Consider the following 18,779-nt stretch of genomic DNA (forward strand, 5'->3'; position numbering starts at 1 on the left):
TGAATTAAAATATACCTCCATACATTTTCATAGTCCATGAGAAAGAACATATTTACACCTAATATAAAATGTGAAAGCCTTGTGACTATATTTAACAATTTACCCATCCTAAGTTCTTTATATTGCAGTTGTTATATATACATATATTATGACTATGTATGTTTTAAATCCCACAAGACAATAATATAATTTTTCTTCAAAACAATTATATACTGTTAAATATATTAATAAGGAAATAAATCATTTTATTCATCATTTTTTTCTGTTAATATCTCTTCCATATTCAAGCTTCCATTTAATATCATTATCCTTCATTTTATCTTTGTACTTTTTTATCTTTTTTTTAAAGAACTACTTTTAGCATTTCTTAAAGTACAGGTTTTCTGCAAAAAATTCTCTTTGTTTTTTCTACCTGAAAACATCTTCATATCAACTTAATTTTTAAAAGATCTCAGTGGATGGAGAAATAAATTTTGGTGGCACTTAGAAATACATTGTTCCACTGTCTTCAGGCCTCTGTTGTTTCTCATGAGAAGTCAATGAGTGTTCAAATCATTATCCTTTTGTGCAAAACATGTTGTTTTTCTCTAGCTACTCAAGATTCATCTTCATTTGGTCTTTTTCTTTGATTTTAGTATTTTGACAATATGCCTAGGTTATTTTCTTTGTTTTCATTCTGTGTTTTGCTCGGTTTCTCAAATCTGTAAATTTGTATCCATCAATGCTTTTGCAAATATTTCAGCCTTTATTTCTTCAAATATTATGTCTCTCTCTCTGAGACTCTAATTACAGATATATTGGAGTTTTTAATATTGTTCCACATGTCCCTAAAACACTGTTCACTTATTTTCCAATCTTTCCTCACTCTTGAATTTGCACAGAAAAAATCAAAACCAAACCAAACCAGAATAGTTTGTTAGTCTAGGTTTATAAATTGATTTTAAAGAATCAAATTTTTCTGGTGAGATAACCTGTAGGACATGAATGTTAAGTTTTAGCATTAAAAATAGTTAAGTTTATTATAGTGTTTTCTACATTGCAATAACTTCAATCTGTTTGCTGATTTACAGGTGAGATAACCTGTAGTACATGAATATTAAGTTTTAGCATTAAAAACAGTTAAGTTTATTATAGTGTTTTCTACTTTGCCATAACTTCAATCTGTTTGCTGATATATATATATATATATATATATATATATATATATATATATATATATATATAAAATGAATCTATATCTATCTATATCTATATCTATATCTATATCTATATCTATATCTATATCTATAATGAATCTACAGCAGAGGCCAGTAAACTATGGCTCATGGACTGGCCATCTTTTTTTAAAATAAGTTTTATTATGTTACAGCTAGATTCTTTTATTTTCATATTTTCCATGGCAACTTTTGTACTACAGTGCAAGAGTTAAGTAGTTATAACATAGACCAGAAGAACCAGATGCCTAAAATATTATTATCTGGTTATCGTTAAAGGAAACGTTTGACAACTCCAGATCTAGAATAAAGACAATTGAAAAATATACCAAAATATTTTTATAAATGAGCTCAAAAGATTCAGACTACAAATGATTTTTGACAATCATTTTCAGATAATTCATAAACAACATATCTAAGGAATATGCCCCCCTAAGAAAAGCCATTATCTGATGTAGAATACAAAAGATGTTAGAAATATTTTTTTCAAATATGAAAACAAAATGATCACTGATATTAAATGAAATAGTAATAATTGAAAATTAGTCTAGTGAAATCTTTATGGGCTAATTGTTGCTTAAGGAAGAAACAATACACTTTAAAATAAATTGGCCCCATAGTTCATTTTTGCTTTTGCTTCCCCTGCCTCCAGAGACGAATTGAGTAAGATGTTGCTGGGGATGAGGTCAAAGAGGTTTCTGTCTGCTTTCTCCTCTAGGATTTTGATGGCTTCCTGTCTTATGTTTAGGTCTTGAGACCTCATCAAGATAAAAACCTTCTTCACAGCGAAGGAAATAATCAGCAAAACTAACAGGCAACCAACAGAATAGGACAAGTCTTTGCAAATGACATAACAGATAAAGGATTAGTATCAAAAATCTATAAAGAACTTCTCAAACTCAACACCCAAAACACAAACAGTCAGTGAAGAAACGGGCAAAAGACATGAATGCATACTTTTGCAAAGAAGACATCCAGATGGCAAACAGATACATGAAAAAATGGTCAACATCACTCATCATCAGGGAAATACAAATCAAAACCTCAAGGAGATACCACCTCACACCTGTCAGAATGGCTAGCATTAACAACTCTGGCAACAACAGATGTTGGCGAGGATGTGGAGAAAGAGGATCTCTTTGGCACTGCTGGTGGGAATGCAAACTGGTGCAGCCACTCTGGAAAACAGTATGGAGTTTCCTCAAAAAATAAAAAAATAGAACTACTCTATGACCCAGCAATAGCACTTCTAGGTATTTATCCAAGGGATACAGGTGTGCTGTTTAAATGGGCACACGCACCCTAATGTTTATAGCAGCTCTACTGACAATAGCCAAAGTATAGAAAGAGCCCAAATATCCATCGATAGATGAGTGGATAAAGAAGATGTGGAGGGGGACAAAACATAAAAGATTTAAATACAGAAAACAAACTGAGGGTTGCTGGAGGGGTCGTGGGTGGGTGGGGGATGGGCTAAATGGGTAAGAGGCATTAAGAGACACTTGTTGGGATGAGTACTGGATGTTACACATTGGGGGAGGGGCATTACCGGAATCTACTCCTGAAATAATTATTGGACTATGTGCTAACTTCGATGTAAATTAAAAAATTAATTAATTAATTAACTAATTAAATTAAAAAAATAAACTGGCAAGCAGTCAGGAAATGTACTAATGCTTGTCACTTGTCTGTTGTCTGAATGAATTCACTTTAAAAATTGAAAATAAAAATTGTGGTTATATTGTAAATATATATTAAAGATTTATAAAAACAGTAAAAATGTGTTTTCCTAAATAAAAAGCTAATGTGCATTATCATTAAAAGACAAAAATATGCAAAGAATTGTTTCAAATAAGTCAAAGTAAACCATACATAAGGCATTATATAAATAATAATTCAGAAGGCATCATCAGATTTATAGGTACTGAATTTAACCATCATGTAAAGATTATCAAGTAGTTAAAGATATTAATATGAGAGAGAAGATCCAATGCATCTATTATACACAAATAACAAAAAAGTCAACATATCATTTTATATGAATAAAAAATACAAAGTTTCTGATAATGCTCAAAAGTTGGACAGAAAATAACTGTCCTAGTTGAAGAAACTAATGTTTGGCTGATTACCTCAGGAAAATATCCAGAAAAATAGATTTACTCAGATCTATGGATGTTAAGTTCAAGAACAAAAATGTCATCACATCAACAGGAAAGGTGATTCTAGAACAAAGAACCTTGAACTGTAAATTCAATCCCTTCATTTAGAGAGTGAATGGAGGAGACAGATGAGTAGAGGCTCTATGGCAGTTGACCAAAATCAACAAAAATCAATTAAGATCTTAACAGTGACTGACTGTACACACTTCTTTAACTAGTGCTTGCTATATTAAAGTCATACTTAAAAGACTTTATTTATGTCAAAAATTAAGACAAGAGATAATATTTATGTAGTGCTTAATTTGCTTTAAGAACTATTCTAAGTGCTATAAAACATTAAATTAGGTAATTTTCACAAGATTTTGGCAGCTTCTTTATATGCCCAGACCCACACTAACTGTCCTAGAAGTCTGTTACTAACTCCTACTCTACTCCAAAGCCAAATTTTAAAGAGATATTTAGTTGTGTAAAGTTTGTAAGTCCCCAAGCCATTTTCACTTCTCATACATAAACATAAGTCTAGGGGTCCCCCAAACCACCTTCATTCAGACTCACAGAACTCACCAAAAGCTATTATCCTCATAGCTACTATTTGATAAAGAAAAAAGATACAGATTATTATCACCTACAGGAAGAAGTTCATAGGATAGAATCTAGGGAATTTCCAAGTTTGAAGCTTCTAGTAGTACTGTTGCAGTGGAGTTATGAACAACACTAACAGCTCCAGGATTGAGGTGTAATAATATACGTGTAATATGACCAACAAGGAAAGTCATCCAAGGCCTGGTGTCCAGAATTTAATTGGGGTTTGGTCATGTGTCAAGCCTGACTGGCCATGTGGCTGACAGAGGCCTCTAAATTCTCCATAGGTCCAAAGCTGTCACCATAAATGACTGTCAGCCTAGACTATAAGGCATGTTCCAAGGACCCCTGGCCAATAAAGACATTTTATCAGGCAGGATGTCCCAAGCATTAGAGATTACTTTTCAGAAAATTAAGGCAAAGGACAACCTCTCTTTGGGTAAGGTTAATTTTTTAACAACACTAGTCCACAGCTACAATTCATCTTGGTTGGGCTCTTTGTAATCATAAAAATATGTAAGGTACAGAAGTAAAGTACATTTTCAGATTTTTATTAAAGGAAATAGTAGTAGAACTAAATGACAGACACACAAAAAATTATATCTAGTTGCACATTCTTAACCAAACCATCTTAACCAAATATGCTACCTCTTTAAATGGCAAACTTACACTCCCTTTCAAATTATTGTTACTTCAAAAGTATCCTGCATATATTTCTGTGCTTGAAAATGCAAAATGTATTTGGTAAGGAAATACATACTCAAAGCTATTGTTACAATTTGTCCCCTTCCTGTCATACATGCAAGATATTTATAAGAAGAATATAGCCTAAAATATAGTAACAAGTAAGCATGCTGCAATTTCATGTCTTAGGAAATTATCATTTTCCTTAATCATGAATAACATTCTTATTAATAAGTTGTAAGGGACAAATATACACGCTTACTTTATGTCAACATAGGTATAAGAATGACAAAGTAAGGAAAAGCATAGTGAAAAGTAGCTAAACTATGTAAGCACAATTTGCAATGCCTTATATAAATGTGGGCTTTGGCTTTATGAGTTGAAATTAAAAAGTAAACATACCTTTAAATAAGCTTAGTATGCCAAACTAACCATGGTAAACTCCATGTACCAGAGAAGAAACATGCCTATTTGTATTATGTTATAAACATGCATAAATAAAATATTTTGCTTGTTCTAGATAATATACAGAATGTGGTAATGTAGAATTTCCTTTCAATATTTTCAATACAGTTATTAGGATATAGTAGCTGCTAGCATTGTGATGTTTAGCCTTAATGATTACTTGCACTGACAATAAAATGCATCATTTTGGATATTCATTTCAATTTCATCTTCCAAATGGAATGGTATCATGTACAAGATCAATAGAGTGATCTGACCAAACACACAAATCAGATTATACTCTCTTATCACCACTAAAATTTTAAATTATCAGGAGCACATAATGCATCATTCAAAGGTTTCCAATTTTTTGCAACATTTTTCTACAGTACACAAGAGAATGTCTTTCAGCAAGCTAATGAAATCCAACTAATTGGATATTTTATTTAATATTAGCTTTATTAAGGTCATGTTTATAATGTCATTAATCAACTTCCTCATTTTTATTAACATATTCATGGTAAATATCATATATCTTATATTGTCTATTTGGTGCATTGAACCTCTATTAAAAATATATTTATTTTTCATAGGTGTTTCATATAAATCTCAGAGGGATAATTACTACTTAGAACTCGTAATGTATTCCAATTCTTTGTCTAAACTCTAAAATTATAAATTCTGATTATTATTTTTTTTGAGAGAGAGAGAGAGAGTGAGCACATGCACATGCACATGCTTGTGAGCAGGGGAGGGGCAGAAGGAGAGGAAGAGAGAGAATCTTAAGCAGGCTCCAAGCCCAGAACGGAGCCCAACGCAGAGCTTGATCTCACACTGTAAGATCAAGACCTCAGCTGAAATCAAGAGTCAGATGCTCTACTGACTGAGCCACTGAGGCACCCTATAATTTCTGATTATTAAGCCAAAAACATATATATATATATATATATATATATATATATATATATATATATATATATATATTTAAGGTATTGTGTTGAAAATTTATCTCTTAAACCACACAGTGGTATTGAGAGAATCATTCTTTTTCAAAGGTATTTTCAGCTCCTGGTAAAAACTGGGCATACAAAAGGTGGTGAATGAATAGATTTTGAATAAAATTAATTTAGATATATGCTACAGGACTTCAATAAAAGATATCTATGAGCTGCCTCAGGCTTGTGCAAAGTGTTAAACATTTCTCATGATAACTAATCTAATAACCACCCAATAATAGAATGAAAGATTTAATCACAGTCTATTAGTTTCCCTTCCTTTCAGAAAATTCATTCTGCTCACAGTTATCAAAGGGCAACTATCAGGTATGTATATCTCTCAACAGTTTCTTACAATAACAGTAAATACAAACTACAGGCCAAAGTAAAATGTAGGCCACAGTTGATGCTTCTAAATATGTCTCATTGTAAGTATCAGAAAAGTACATAATTTTAAAACTATGAGAAGAAATTTAAGTGGAAACAGCATGTTTGTCATCTCAGAGATTTTTATATTTTTTAGATGGAAAGGTCACAAATGTATTAATTTGTATAAACTCTCTACAGGCAAAGTCAGGCAGACTTCAATAGTAGGAAAAATTCTTATTAGCAGCAAGTAATTAGTAAGACAGCCAGGCAAAATACTTTATTTTCTAATTTCTAATTTGAATTTCATTTATTTGGTAATATATTAATTTATTTGCATTATTATTTTCTACATGTGTGACTGCTTAACACAGTAAACAGATTAAAGTATTTTTGCTTTTTTGAAGACTGATAGAACTCTCTTTTGTTGCAAATTTCTTTCCTCTCCTCTCCTCTCCCCTCCTCTCCTCTCCTCTCCTCTCCTCTCCTCTCCTCTCCTCTCCTCTCCTCTATTCCCCTCCCAAAAGTTCATTTTTTTGCAAAAGGCAGAAAAATTAGTTTTTCTAGAAGAAAATCTGTTTCTAAATGCCATGAAAGTCTTAATATATATTATATATTAAAAAAGACAAAAATAATGGGTAAGTGGAAATAACAGATTGAGTAATTGTAACTTTATGAAGGTATGATTAAATTAAGAAACAGCGCATACACATACCTAAGTTATGTAAATTAGAAATGTATATCAACAGTACAAATACGTTGATACTGAATCTTGATACATTACTTGTATATATAACTACTACTGTTATTAGTAAACCTTTGGGACTCAGTTTTATGCCTAAGACAGCATCAGTATGTCTTTAAAATCTTCTCTTCTTCCTGTATGGGAGGGTATTTCTAGATACTAATTTTCCTATCTAATATTCAAACACAGAAAACCTACTCTACAAGATACTTCAATTAATGAGACTTTAAGTGTTTGTTTATTAAACTTTTGGACAGTAAACACTCCATGGGCACCACATACAAATACTATGTCAAAAGCGTTGTTACATTAAGCCTTTTGATAGGGCTTGATTGGTGATGAAACTTTATGACATGCTTGAGCCTCCTACTGAAGGGATCACATGTGAGGTAATACTTTGTCCAACCACTGTAGAGGTCCATTCAGAGGAAGTTCAATCCAGTGAGCAGTCTTTACCATCTGCCTTCTGTATTCTGCTTCCCACCCTTTCACAAAACTCATGGTACATATTCTAGTCAGCTGATACACAACTTCAAAACTGATTAGCACACTGAGTAAGAAGAGAAGTAAATTCCTGGTTGGTGAAGATCTTCAAATTGCAGCCTGGTGGAATTTTACACTCTTGCTGCAGGGTGCCAGCTCTATATCTGACTACCCTTGAGGCTCTGCACAAAGATTGCACTATCACTTAGGCACTCGGCAAAAACTTCCCACCTATATAATATAAGCACACTCCTCTTCCTATATGTCTTTCTGTCATTCTTATGTAGCTTTTTGGTTGACATTGGAGAATAACCCTATGCAGAACCTTTCTTAATTGGATGGATCTGTGAAGCCATCTACAGCGAGTGAGAGCTATGATGTATGGAAGTTCTCTTCAACCCTCTGGTTTAATTCATAACATGATACTGAACACCAAAATGCAGGTTCTGAGTAACTGGATGCAAATCCAACTATGATTAACAGGCAAAGAGTAGTAGGATTTTTTTTTGCTGTAGATCCTATATCCATACATGTGTTCCATTGTTGATCACCTGTTCTTCCATCTTCACTGATACATCCAGAGGATGGAGTTTTTAGGATATAATTTATTCTGTGGCTCAATTCCCACTAGGAAATTAGTGTTTTCTGTAAAGGAATAGGTATAATTATCTAGAGGTACCAGTTATGTTATTTCAATACCAAAGGCAACACTTGTGTTTCCAATCTATGGTAGTAGTGAAGTTAAACATACTTCATACCTTTAAAGACTAAAAGCACATTTTCAGTTTACATTGCTTTGAGTCCACGATGACTATGAATACCAGGCCAGAACCATAATCAGGAACATATAAAATATGGCAGTCCTTTCCAATGAGATACTTGAAGATGACCATTGAGAGGCCCTGTTTGCTCAAAGCAGCTGTAAAGGCCATTGTATCCCACTGATCTATCACACATGGTGTACTTAGTCTCCAAATTTCAGAGTGAGGGCTTGGTATGGTAACATGTTTAGCGTTACAATTTTGAGTAGTGATGCCTTCGTCAAGTTCATCTAATTGTCCTGTTTTCTTTAGTTTCTTCTTCAAACTTTTAACTACTTCCTCATACCACTATTCTTCCTGTCAATTCTTCTCTCCTCTACCTGTTCCTCTAGATTCACCAGATGATTTCTTCTGTCCCAGCAGTCTCTTCACAACTGGTGGAGTGAATGACATGATGGACATTTTCTTACCAAAGGCAGCAATCCACACTAAGAAAATATCTTCTTTTTTTTAATGTTTATTTATTTTTGAGACAGAGAGAGACAGAGAATGAACGGGGGAGGGTCAGAGAGAAAAGGAGACACAGAATTGGAAACAGGCTCCAGGCTCTGAGCTGTCATCACAGAGCCCAACGCAGGGCTCGAACTCACAGAGCGTGATATCATGACCTGAACCGAAGTTGGACGCTCAACCGACTAAGCCACCCAGGTGTCCCAGAAAATATCTTCTTTATCTAACCTGAAGCACTGCTGACCACCATGCCTCAGTGTCTCAGCCTAGGGCCCCTTCCATTGTCTCTTGTCTCATCATTGGATAAGGTCTATTGAGGACCACTGCCCTGGTCCACCTTCTGTAGTCAAGCCAGGAGTAGACACTTGTTTACCCCTTGGGAAAGCATGGGGGCTGCCCCATGGAGTACCTTGAGGACTGGACAAACTTTGGCCAAAGAAGGTTTCACAGAAGCCCTGGTGTAAAGTTTATTTTTTAAAATGTCATACACTACACATTCATTTTTAAAGATTATAAAAAGCAGACTGTTTTGAAGTACATAATCAATAAACCACCATTTTGTCACATAAATCATAAGAACTTCTGTAAAATTAACTCTACATAATGCTTTGATTTGAATTCAGATTTTTAAAAAATTGAATTGAAAATCTAAAAACAGTATAATATTTATAGCAGAATCCAACTTGTCTCCATGCTTTCACATATACAAAATCTCCCACATTATAACTCAAATCAGTTTGTCAGTACCTGAAGTCATTTATCCTCCAACCAAATTTGCCAGTGCTGGTGCTTTTACCTTTCACTTTGTCTAAATAAATGATTGTCTATAGAAACTACCCTAGTGCCTAGCCCAGAAGCCTATGTGTCATTATTCAGTGGCCCATTTTCTACTTCATGCCGATATCTAACAAACCACAAGTGGATTTCACTTTCTAAATACTCCCTAATTTTTCTCTTGCTACTTGCCACTAATTTCGTCTTGCTATCATTAATTTGCCTCTGAATTTCTGCAAATTATCATTGTTGCCTGACAATCCATTCTCTGCACTTTATTCAAATTGTGTAATTCCCCCTCCTTGAAAATACTCAGTAATGCCATTCTTACCAAATTACCGTATATATTATTTGCTTGACTGACTTCTTATGTAATTTACCACATAATACCAAAAAAACATTGTGATTGCCTATTTGTTTTCTTTGTGTTTAGGTATTTAAGAAGATCATGCCTCAAGATAGACTGCCTTCTTAAGGTAGATGACTTCAAAAGAATCCTGAATAGTTTCCTATACCTAAAAATTGGAAAGTATCTTTGGTAAAAATAAATAAATTACATAATACTCTTTCCACATTTACTAGCTGTGTAATCTTGGCCAGTTATTTAAACACCGTACCTCAGTCTTCTCATTTATTAAATGGAGATAGTAATAGAATTTATCACACAGGATTGCTGTAAAGATTGCATATATCTATGTTAAAGCACACAGAACAGTGTTGGGAGCCTGTTAAGTACTATAGAAATATTAGCTCTTATTTCATAAGTAGTATATGAAAACAAGAAATGTTTCTTACTCATAATTATCTAGGAAAGTAGTTTTTAAAGTTTATGCTAAATTACTATACATTAACAGGTATACACACAATAAGTTAATTTATGAATAAACTCAAAATGATTATTAAATGAAGCAACAGATGTTACTTTCCCCACACACATACAAAAAGCTGGAGGATATGGTGAAATTCTACGTAACTACAGAAGAGTTATCCAAAAAACTAAATACTTAATGTCAGTTATGTTTACATGCTATAGATATATTATACTAAATTAGTTTTTATCTTTATCAATTCCATCATCTTGTTCAAAAAATAAACATTAGCAGTTTTATTTCAACCATTTTTATAATTGTTTGTATTCTTACTCAAGATAACCAAACTACCATGCTAATCTATAACTACAGGGATTAGCTTTCAAGAGATACAGATTTTTATCAATTACCATTAAAATAATAATACTGAATTTCTCCTTACTCTTTATTTTATAAGGCATCGCTCTATATTAATTTAGGATTAGAATGACCCTTTTATATAACTAAGCTACATATGTTAATGGTGAAATTTTTTTAGTGTTGTGCACAAAAGTCCTTTTAGAAGTACAAACTCCACTGTGAAATTATCATTCAGATATAGACTAAAGTGTGTGAAATAAAATATTATACTATTAGCTTTCAAATATTTTTGTAAATTTCTTTTACCGATCTCTTCTCAAAACATTATCCTAAAGCATCTTCTCTGGAAGAATGCCAGGTCTTATTATAGTAAGTTGGAGTAAATATCTTAGAATGTGACACACTCTCTCTAAAAGGCTGACCCATCTGTGAGGTTCCAGGTAGCCAGAAAGCAGCAGTAGATGTCAATATACAGTAACATTTAAAATTCTCATTTAGAGGGGCACCTGGGTGGCTCAACCGATTGTGTCCAAATCTTGATTTCGGCTCAGGTCATGATCTTGCAGTTTGTGAGATCAAGCCCTATATCAGTCTCTGTGCTGACAGTGCAGAGCTTGCTTAGGATTCTCTCTCTGTGTGTTGCTCTGCCCTCCCTACTCCAGCTTGTACCCCCCCCCCCAAATAAATAAACTTTTAAAAAAAGAATTCTCATTTAGAGATTTATTTTTGTTTTTACAAGTATAATTAATAAATAAGCTATATCAGCTTCCAGCAGGCCCAATCTCTGTTCACCTAAAGATGTCACCTTAGGGAAGATCATTCTGGAATCCCTTCCCTACTGCTGAAACAACCCGAGTTCTCATTCCCATTGCTTAGTTGGGGGAAAAAAGACCTGCCTTCTCTGATAGAATTCTGAATATACTTTCTAGAGGAATCAGTTTACGAGCTGTGGTTAATAATAATGGAAATGTTACAGTCAATAATAGTCTTCTATAACATCATGGTAAATAGTATTTAACTTGTTTCAACAATCACCTTTTGTGGTATTGTTAATAGGAGGAATTTAAGAAATCTGCATTTCAAAGTGCTAAACTTCTCTGTGTCAGCTTTTAGAAAATAACAGAAATGTAAGTTGGGGAATATTCCTAAATTCATATTCAACAATTTGAACATTCTACCATAATGTTGACAACATATAATAAACTATTTGTCAGTTTTAACTGCACCAAAATCATGACTGAGAAAATTATTGAATCTGAGTGTTTACAGCTGCTTTTAATTTCTCATTAGTTCCTGTTGTTTAAGAAATAGAGAAGTGAAATACAGTGAAATACATCAAATATACTTGGCTAAAATCTTAAAGGGGGGAAATTTAAAACATCAGAACAATTCAACTGAAAAAAAATTATGGATAGATTTAATATAGTGAAAATATCACTAACAAATAACATAGATCATTAAAATTTACTACGCATGGTAGTGGGGGGGACAAGTCAATACATAAACTCCTAAGGGATGAAGAAATTTTGTGTTTTTCTTATCAGCAAACATATATATATTAAATATTATTTAAAAAATTTGCCAAGAAAACACACATATTAATGGATGTTCACTAATGTTCTTCTCATCATCCAAGAACCATGCTACAATTACTTTACTACAACACCTCAGGTTTTGAAGTTTTATTAACTGTGAAAGAAATATATAGGGATTATTGGCCAGAGCTTGCCACAGTTATTTCTACCTCACCAACTCCTCATCAATCAAGAAATTGTCATTTTTTTTTCCCCATGGAGTATACTGAAGTTCATATTGCCTAAATGTCAGTGTGAAAGAGACTTAACTCTCTTTGGGACGAAGATCATGTACTTTCACTCTTGCTCATCATTTTGAACCATTTGACTAGATTTTGGCACCTTCTTTGTAGAAATGTGTGCACACATGAAGTAGCAGGAGTAAAATGCCAGAGGCTTCTTTATATTCCAGAGATATGAAATTCCCAATGTGCTACAAGCAGTATCTTAAACAAAATAAATTCCAACATTAATTCATAAAAATAATTTAAGGAATTTTCTTGGTTTGTTCTGACAGTTTCTATGCAAATAATTCAAGCTTACGAGACATTACTTGGCATCTCTATAGACAAAAGATGACTGTTGGTATTATATGTAGCATATTCTTTGCTTTACAAGTTTTTCCTAATAATAAGCCTAAGTATCCTTATCACTTAGCCAATATGTTATATCTCTGACACTTTTGTCCTAATTCTGGAATAATGAAAACTATTTTTACATTTTGTCATTAGGTTTCCTTGGGTTCAGATTTTTTTTTTTTAGTAAAGTGCTAGCATTTTTATATATTGTATATGATGCATCTATTCTTTGAAAATTCAAGGATCACTGACATATTTTATCTTTTATACCACAAACTTTATAGTGTACGATAATTTCGAGGAAGATTTACTTGACTAATTACTTAACTACTATAAAACCCACTATAAAATTTCATACAAGCCTGTGAAATTCCACACTGATGATTTTACTAAAAATATAAACTTATACAAGAAGGTATGAATGTGCATATACATATACCCAGATAGTCTTAAAATGTGGGACTTCATTTATTGTATTGTATAGGAAAATAATCCATAATTTATTACTTTTCTGTGCATATGGAAAGTAGGAGAAGGTGTTTTTTCGTGATATTTGGTGCAAGAGCACAGTGTGTTGTGTTTGTTTAGCACCTGCTGTGCTGCCACATGCCAATCCATGCTCTCCTCACCACTTTTCACTTGTACACACATCAAACAGAAGGGACATTGAGTAGGATGATTTTATTTGAAATAAATGTCCTTGTTACTAAATAGCACTTTAAGTCATTATTAAAACCTACTCATATTTCAAGTTCTAGTTCATCTCCTACACTCTTAATAGTGCATTTCCAGATACTGATAATCCTATTGAAGATTCCTTTCTCAGAAATGTAATGTTTTTAAGAATCAGTAAGCTCTTCAAATGTGCCAGTCCTTAAGTGTCTTTTTTGATTGTTTAATTCTAAAAGGTTGACTGCTTGATGGGGCTATAGCCCCATATCTATTCTTTTTAACCTGATATTTTGAGAATTTATCTGAAATATTTATTGAGTAGTTCATATATAATTTTCCCTCAACTTCATTTGAGGTATAATTGGCATATATTGTGTAAGTGATGTACAGCTTGTTGATTTGATACATTTACATATCGCATAATGATTACTACCTTACCTTTAGCTAACACGTCCATCTCATCATCTCATCACATAATTACCATTTCTTTCTTTCTTTCTTTCTTTCTTTTTTTTTTTTTGGTGATAATGTTTAAGATATACTCTTTCAGCAACTTTCAAGTATATAATCCTGTATTGTGTTTTTTTTTTTCTTTTTTTTTTTTTTTGAGAGAGAGCATGAGTTGGGGAGAGGGGCAGAGGGAGAGAGCGAATCCCAAGCAGTTTCCATGTTTGGCACAGAGCCCAATGCAGAGCTCAGTTCCACAACCCTGGGATCATGACCTGAGCCAAAACCAAGAGTCAGATGCTCAACCGACTGAGTCACCCAGGTGCCCTTAATTCAGTATTGTTAACCACAATCACCATGATGTGCATTGTATCCCTCAAACTTATTCATTTATAACTGGAAGTCTGTACCCTTTGACCAACATCTCCCCATTTCTTTCACCATGCTCCCCCAGCCTGTGGTAAACACCATTCTATTCTCTGTTTCTATGAGTTCAGCTTTTTTAAAGATTCTAACACAAAAGTGATATCATATAACATTTGTCCTTTTTCTGATTTATTTCATTTAACATAATGTTTTCAAATTCCATCCATGTTCTTACAAATGGTAGAATTTCCTTTTTCATCATGGCTAAATAATATTCCATGTGTGTGTGTGTGTGTGTGTGTGTGTGTGTGTGTGTGTGTGTACTACATCTTTATTCATTTATCCATTATTGAACACTTAGGTTGTTTCCATATCTTGGCTATTATGATAATGGTGTAATAAACATGTGTGTCGATGTCTTCAAGGTTATGTTTTCATTTCCTTTGGATATATAAAAGAAGTGAAATATTGATGGTAGTCCTATTTTTAATGTTTTGAGGAGCCTCCATATTATTTTCCACAGTGGTTGCACTAATTCAGATTCCCACCAACAGTGCACTAAAAGGAACCACAAAAGACCAAAGCTGGAGGCATCATACTTCCTTCCTTATATCAAAGTATGCTACCAAATTATAGTAATCAAAACAGTATGGGACTGGCATACAAATGGACACATAGGTTAAGGGAATAGAACACAAACCCCAGAAATAAACCCTTGCGTATACAGTGAACTAATATTTAGAAGGAAGCCAAGAGTATTCAATGGGAAAGGATAGGCTCATCAATAAATGGGAAAACTGGATATCCACATACAGAAAAATGATACTGGACTCCAATTTACACCACTCAAAAAATCAATCCAAAATTGATTAAACACTTAACCATAAAACCTGAAACCACACAGTTCCTAGAAATTTAAGAAAAACAGGGAAAAATTTCCTTGATACTGGTCTTGGCAATGATTTTTTTCATATGACACCAAAAGCACAAGCAACAGAAGCACAAATCAATAAGCAGGACACATCAAACTAAAATACTTCTACAAAGCAAAAGAAAGAATCAACAAAATAAAAAGGAACCTAGGACATAGGAAAAATCTTTGCAAATAATATATCTGATAAAGGGTTAATATCCAAAATATATAATGAATTCATACAAATCAACCACAACAACAGTAAAAACCAACATTCTGATTAAAAACTGGGCAGAGGAACTGAATAGACATTTTCTCAAAACAGACATACAAATGGCCGACAGCACATTTAAAAGATGTTCAATGAATGTTCAGAGAAATGCAAATCAAAACCACAATGAGACATTACCTCACACCTACTGAGGTGGCTGTCATCAAAAAGGCATGAGATAACAAATATTGGTGAGGATGTGGAGAAAAGGAAACCCTCCACACATACTTTGGGAGGAACAGTGAACAAGGAGAATACTCTCAGCAAAGGTGACCTCAGTTGTAGGAAATTATGTCTAGTTAAGAAAAGTTGAAGAAACAGGTTGTATTTAGTCTGAAAATAAGACCTAGAGGGCAACTTGATCATTGCATTGATACCATTTAAGATGTTCCACATGAGTAAGAGCTTAGGTTTATTCTGTGTTGCTTCAGAGGGTAACAGATGAGCTATTAATACCAATGTACAATTACATTTTAGAGGAAGGAGAAAATAAAGTATTCTCCAAGATTTAATTAAGTCACTGGACAGCCTGGAAACTAAACAGTGAACAGTGAGAAAATGTATTAGGAAGGCATAAGAACTAAAGGCATAAGAAGACAGTCATTAGTCAATAAATTTGAGTCAATATTCCAGGAAATATCAAGCACCAATAATGCAAGAACAGATAATTTTTCTAGTTTTGCCCTCTGATTTACAACACTGCTGCTCTCAGGAAGGCTTAATCCCTCTTCACAGTCCTTCAGAATAAATGAGATTTACGAACTCGGTGGGGAACAACAGGAAACCAACTGAGGCCTGCTATCAACAAGGCACATGGCCCATCAGTTGCTCATCTTCTTCAAATGGCTGAAAAGCACAGGTCAGATATGAAGCCATATTTTATGAATTCCTGAGACTTACCTCACCTCCACAGGTAATGCAGTTGTCAGTGTTCCCAAAAAGGCCTGTTTTAAGGTAAAATTTGAAAAGTAGCTGGTTGAAATCAATCTTGGTCTATGGAAAAATACATATGATAATTAACATTAACATCTTGTACAAAAAATAATAAAAACTACCATTCTTAAGTTAACAATCATCTGAAATTTACTTCAGTTGTAAAAAGTCTAATATTTTAGAAATAAATTAATTTAGGGTTTAGGTAAGTAGTTTATAAAGAAAAAGATATATATAAGAAACTACCTGAAAATGAAGTGAAAAATACAGGGTGGGCATAGTCTCATTATAGTCAAGGTTTCACAGATGAAATACTCTGGAAAGAAGATAAAAAATAGTAAATTAGTCATGCAAATGTATAAAATTATTACTAAAATATATCTTAGCACATACATATACAAATATAACATATCAAGGTAATTTAGGTAGCCTCCCTTTAGTGCTTAAATCAATAAATATATTACATATCCAGTCTTTCTCTCTGTTTTTCTCTCCATCTTTTTCTCTCTCTCCCTCTCTCTAAGTAATACATTTCATTGTTTTTGTTATTGAGAATTTTTTAATGTTTATTTGTTATTTTTGAGACAAACAGACAGAGAGAGAGAGAGTGCCAGTCGGGGAGGGGTGGAGAGAGAGGAGGACAGAGGATCCAAAGTGGGCTCTGTGCTGACAGCAGCAAGCCAGATGCCTGGGCTCGAACTCATGATCCTCACTGTGAGATCATGACCTGAGCTGGTTTTGAAGGCTCAACCAACTGAGCCACCAAGATGCCCCAGTTGTTGAGAATTTTTAAAAACCACTATTTCTGTATTTAATATCTGTCCTTTCAGTTTTTTCATAAATAATTTCTTATAATTAAATCAAAATGCTCGTGTAGTGCTGCTATCTTCTCATTAAACATTACTTGCTGTTATAAGAATATGGATTGCAATCAAACATATAAAAATGTTCAATGTAATTAGTTATTAACACTCACTAGTATGGCTAAATTAAAAAGACTGACCATAACAAGTATTGGAGAAAATGTAGAATAAAAATTGTAGTACTTTGAAAAGTTTAACGAAATTAAATAATCCCTTAGAGACTAAGCAAAAAAAGAAACAGAGAAAAAGGAAAATAGGAAATGTAAGAGAGGATAGATATTACCATAGATCTCACAGACATTAAAAGGATAAAGTGAGCTCTTTTCTTTTGCAGCCATGGATGAAGGAAGCACCGGCAGCCAAAATAAATTTCAATCCCTTTGTGACTTCTGACTCAAGCAAGAACTGTAACAGGCATTTAAATTCACCTTCCTACATTTGCAGCAAGATTATGTTTTCTGCTCTTTGCAAAGAGCTGATACAGAAGTACAATGTTCTACCCATGCCCATTTGAAAGGATGATGATATACAAGTTTTGTGAAAACACACAAATTGGCAATTAGTCCAGGTGTGCAGGAAGAAATACATCATCTACATTGAACAAGTGCAGCGAGAGACGGTAGATGGCACAAATGTCCATGTGGGCATTCACCCTAGCAAGGTGGTTATCACTAGACTAAAACTAACTGCAAAAAGATCCTTGAATATAAAGGCAAATCTCACCAAGTGGGAAAGGAAAAGGGCAAATATAAGGAAGCAACAATTGAGAAGATGCAGGAATAAAGTCATCTTATATACGACTTTAAATAAAAAACAGAACGAAAAAAAAAGATAAAGTGAAAAATATTATGAACACCTATTTGCAAAATAAGTTCAATAACTTGAATAGAACAGACAATTCCTACAAACACAGCTTACCAAAATTAAAAAAGTAGACATCTGAATAGCTATATATTCTTTAAAAAGAACTCATAATCAAATTATTCTCACAAAGAAAATATCCCCAGATGGTTATAAACTGTATCAAATTTCAAAGAAGAAATGGAATAAATTTCATAAAAGGTCTTTGAGAAAGTAGTTGGGGACGGAGCAAAGTTTATTATAAGCAAATACATTTCTGTCCTTTTCATGTACAAAAAAAAATAAGAACAAACATCTGAATGATGTTTATTGAAATGATGAACATGTTTCTGCTTAATTTTCTTCTCATGATTTCAGAAGTAGATATTTTTCTAATATTTGTGCCAAGACATGTTTAGAAGCATCAACTGTGACC

General features: G+C 33.3%; 2 pseudogenes; one reads left to right on the forward strand and one right to left on the reverse strand.

The window, feature by feature from the left end:
- Positions 1 to 7,567: 7,567 nt before the first annotated feature.
- LOC109254314 (mothers against decapentaplegic homolog 2-like) lies at positions 7,568 to 8,895 on the reverse strand (annotated as a pseudogene).
- An 8,948-nt stretch (positions 8,896 to 17,843) lies between these two features.
- LOC109254315 (60S ribosomal protein L26-like) lies at positions 17,844 to 18,286 on the forward strand (annotated as a pseudogene).
- Positions 18,287 to 18,779: the final 493 nt, after the last annotated feature.

Source organism: Panthera pardus, unplaced genomic scaffold (genome assembly GCF_024362965.1).
Source record: "Panthera pardus isolate Hobbes unplaced genomic scaffold, ASM2436296v1 HiC_scaffold_16, whole genome shotgun sequence".
Taxonomy (NCBI): domain Eukaryota; kingdom Metazoa; phylum Chordata; class Mammalia; order Carnivora; family Felidae; genus Panthera; species Panthera pardus.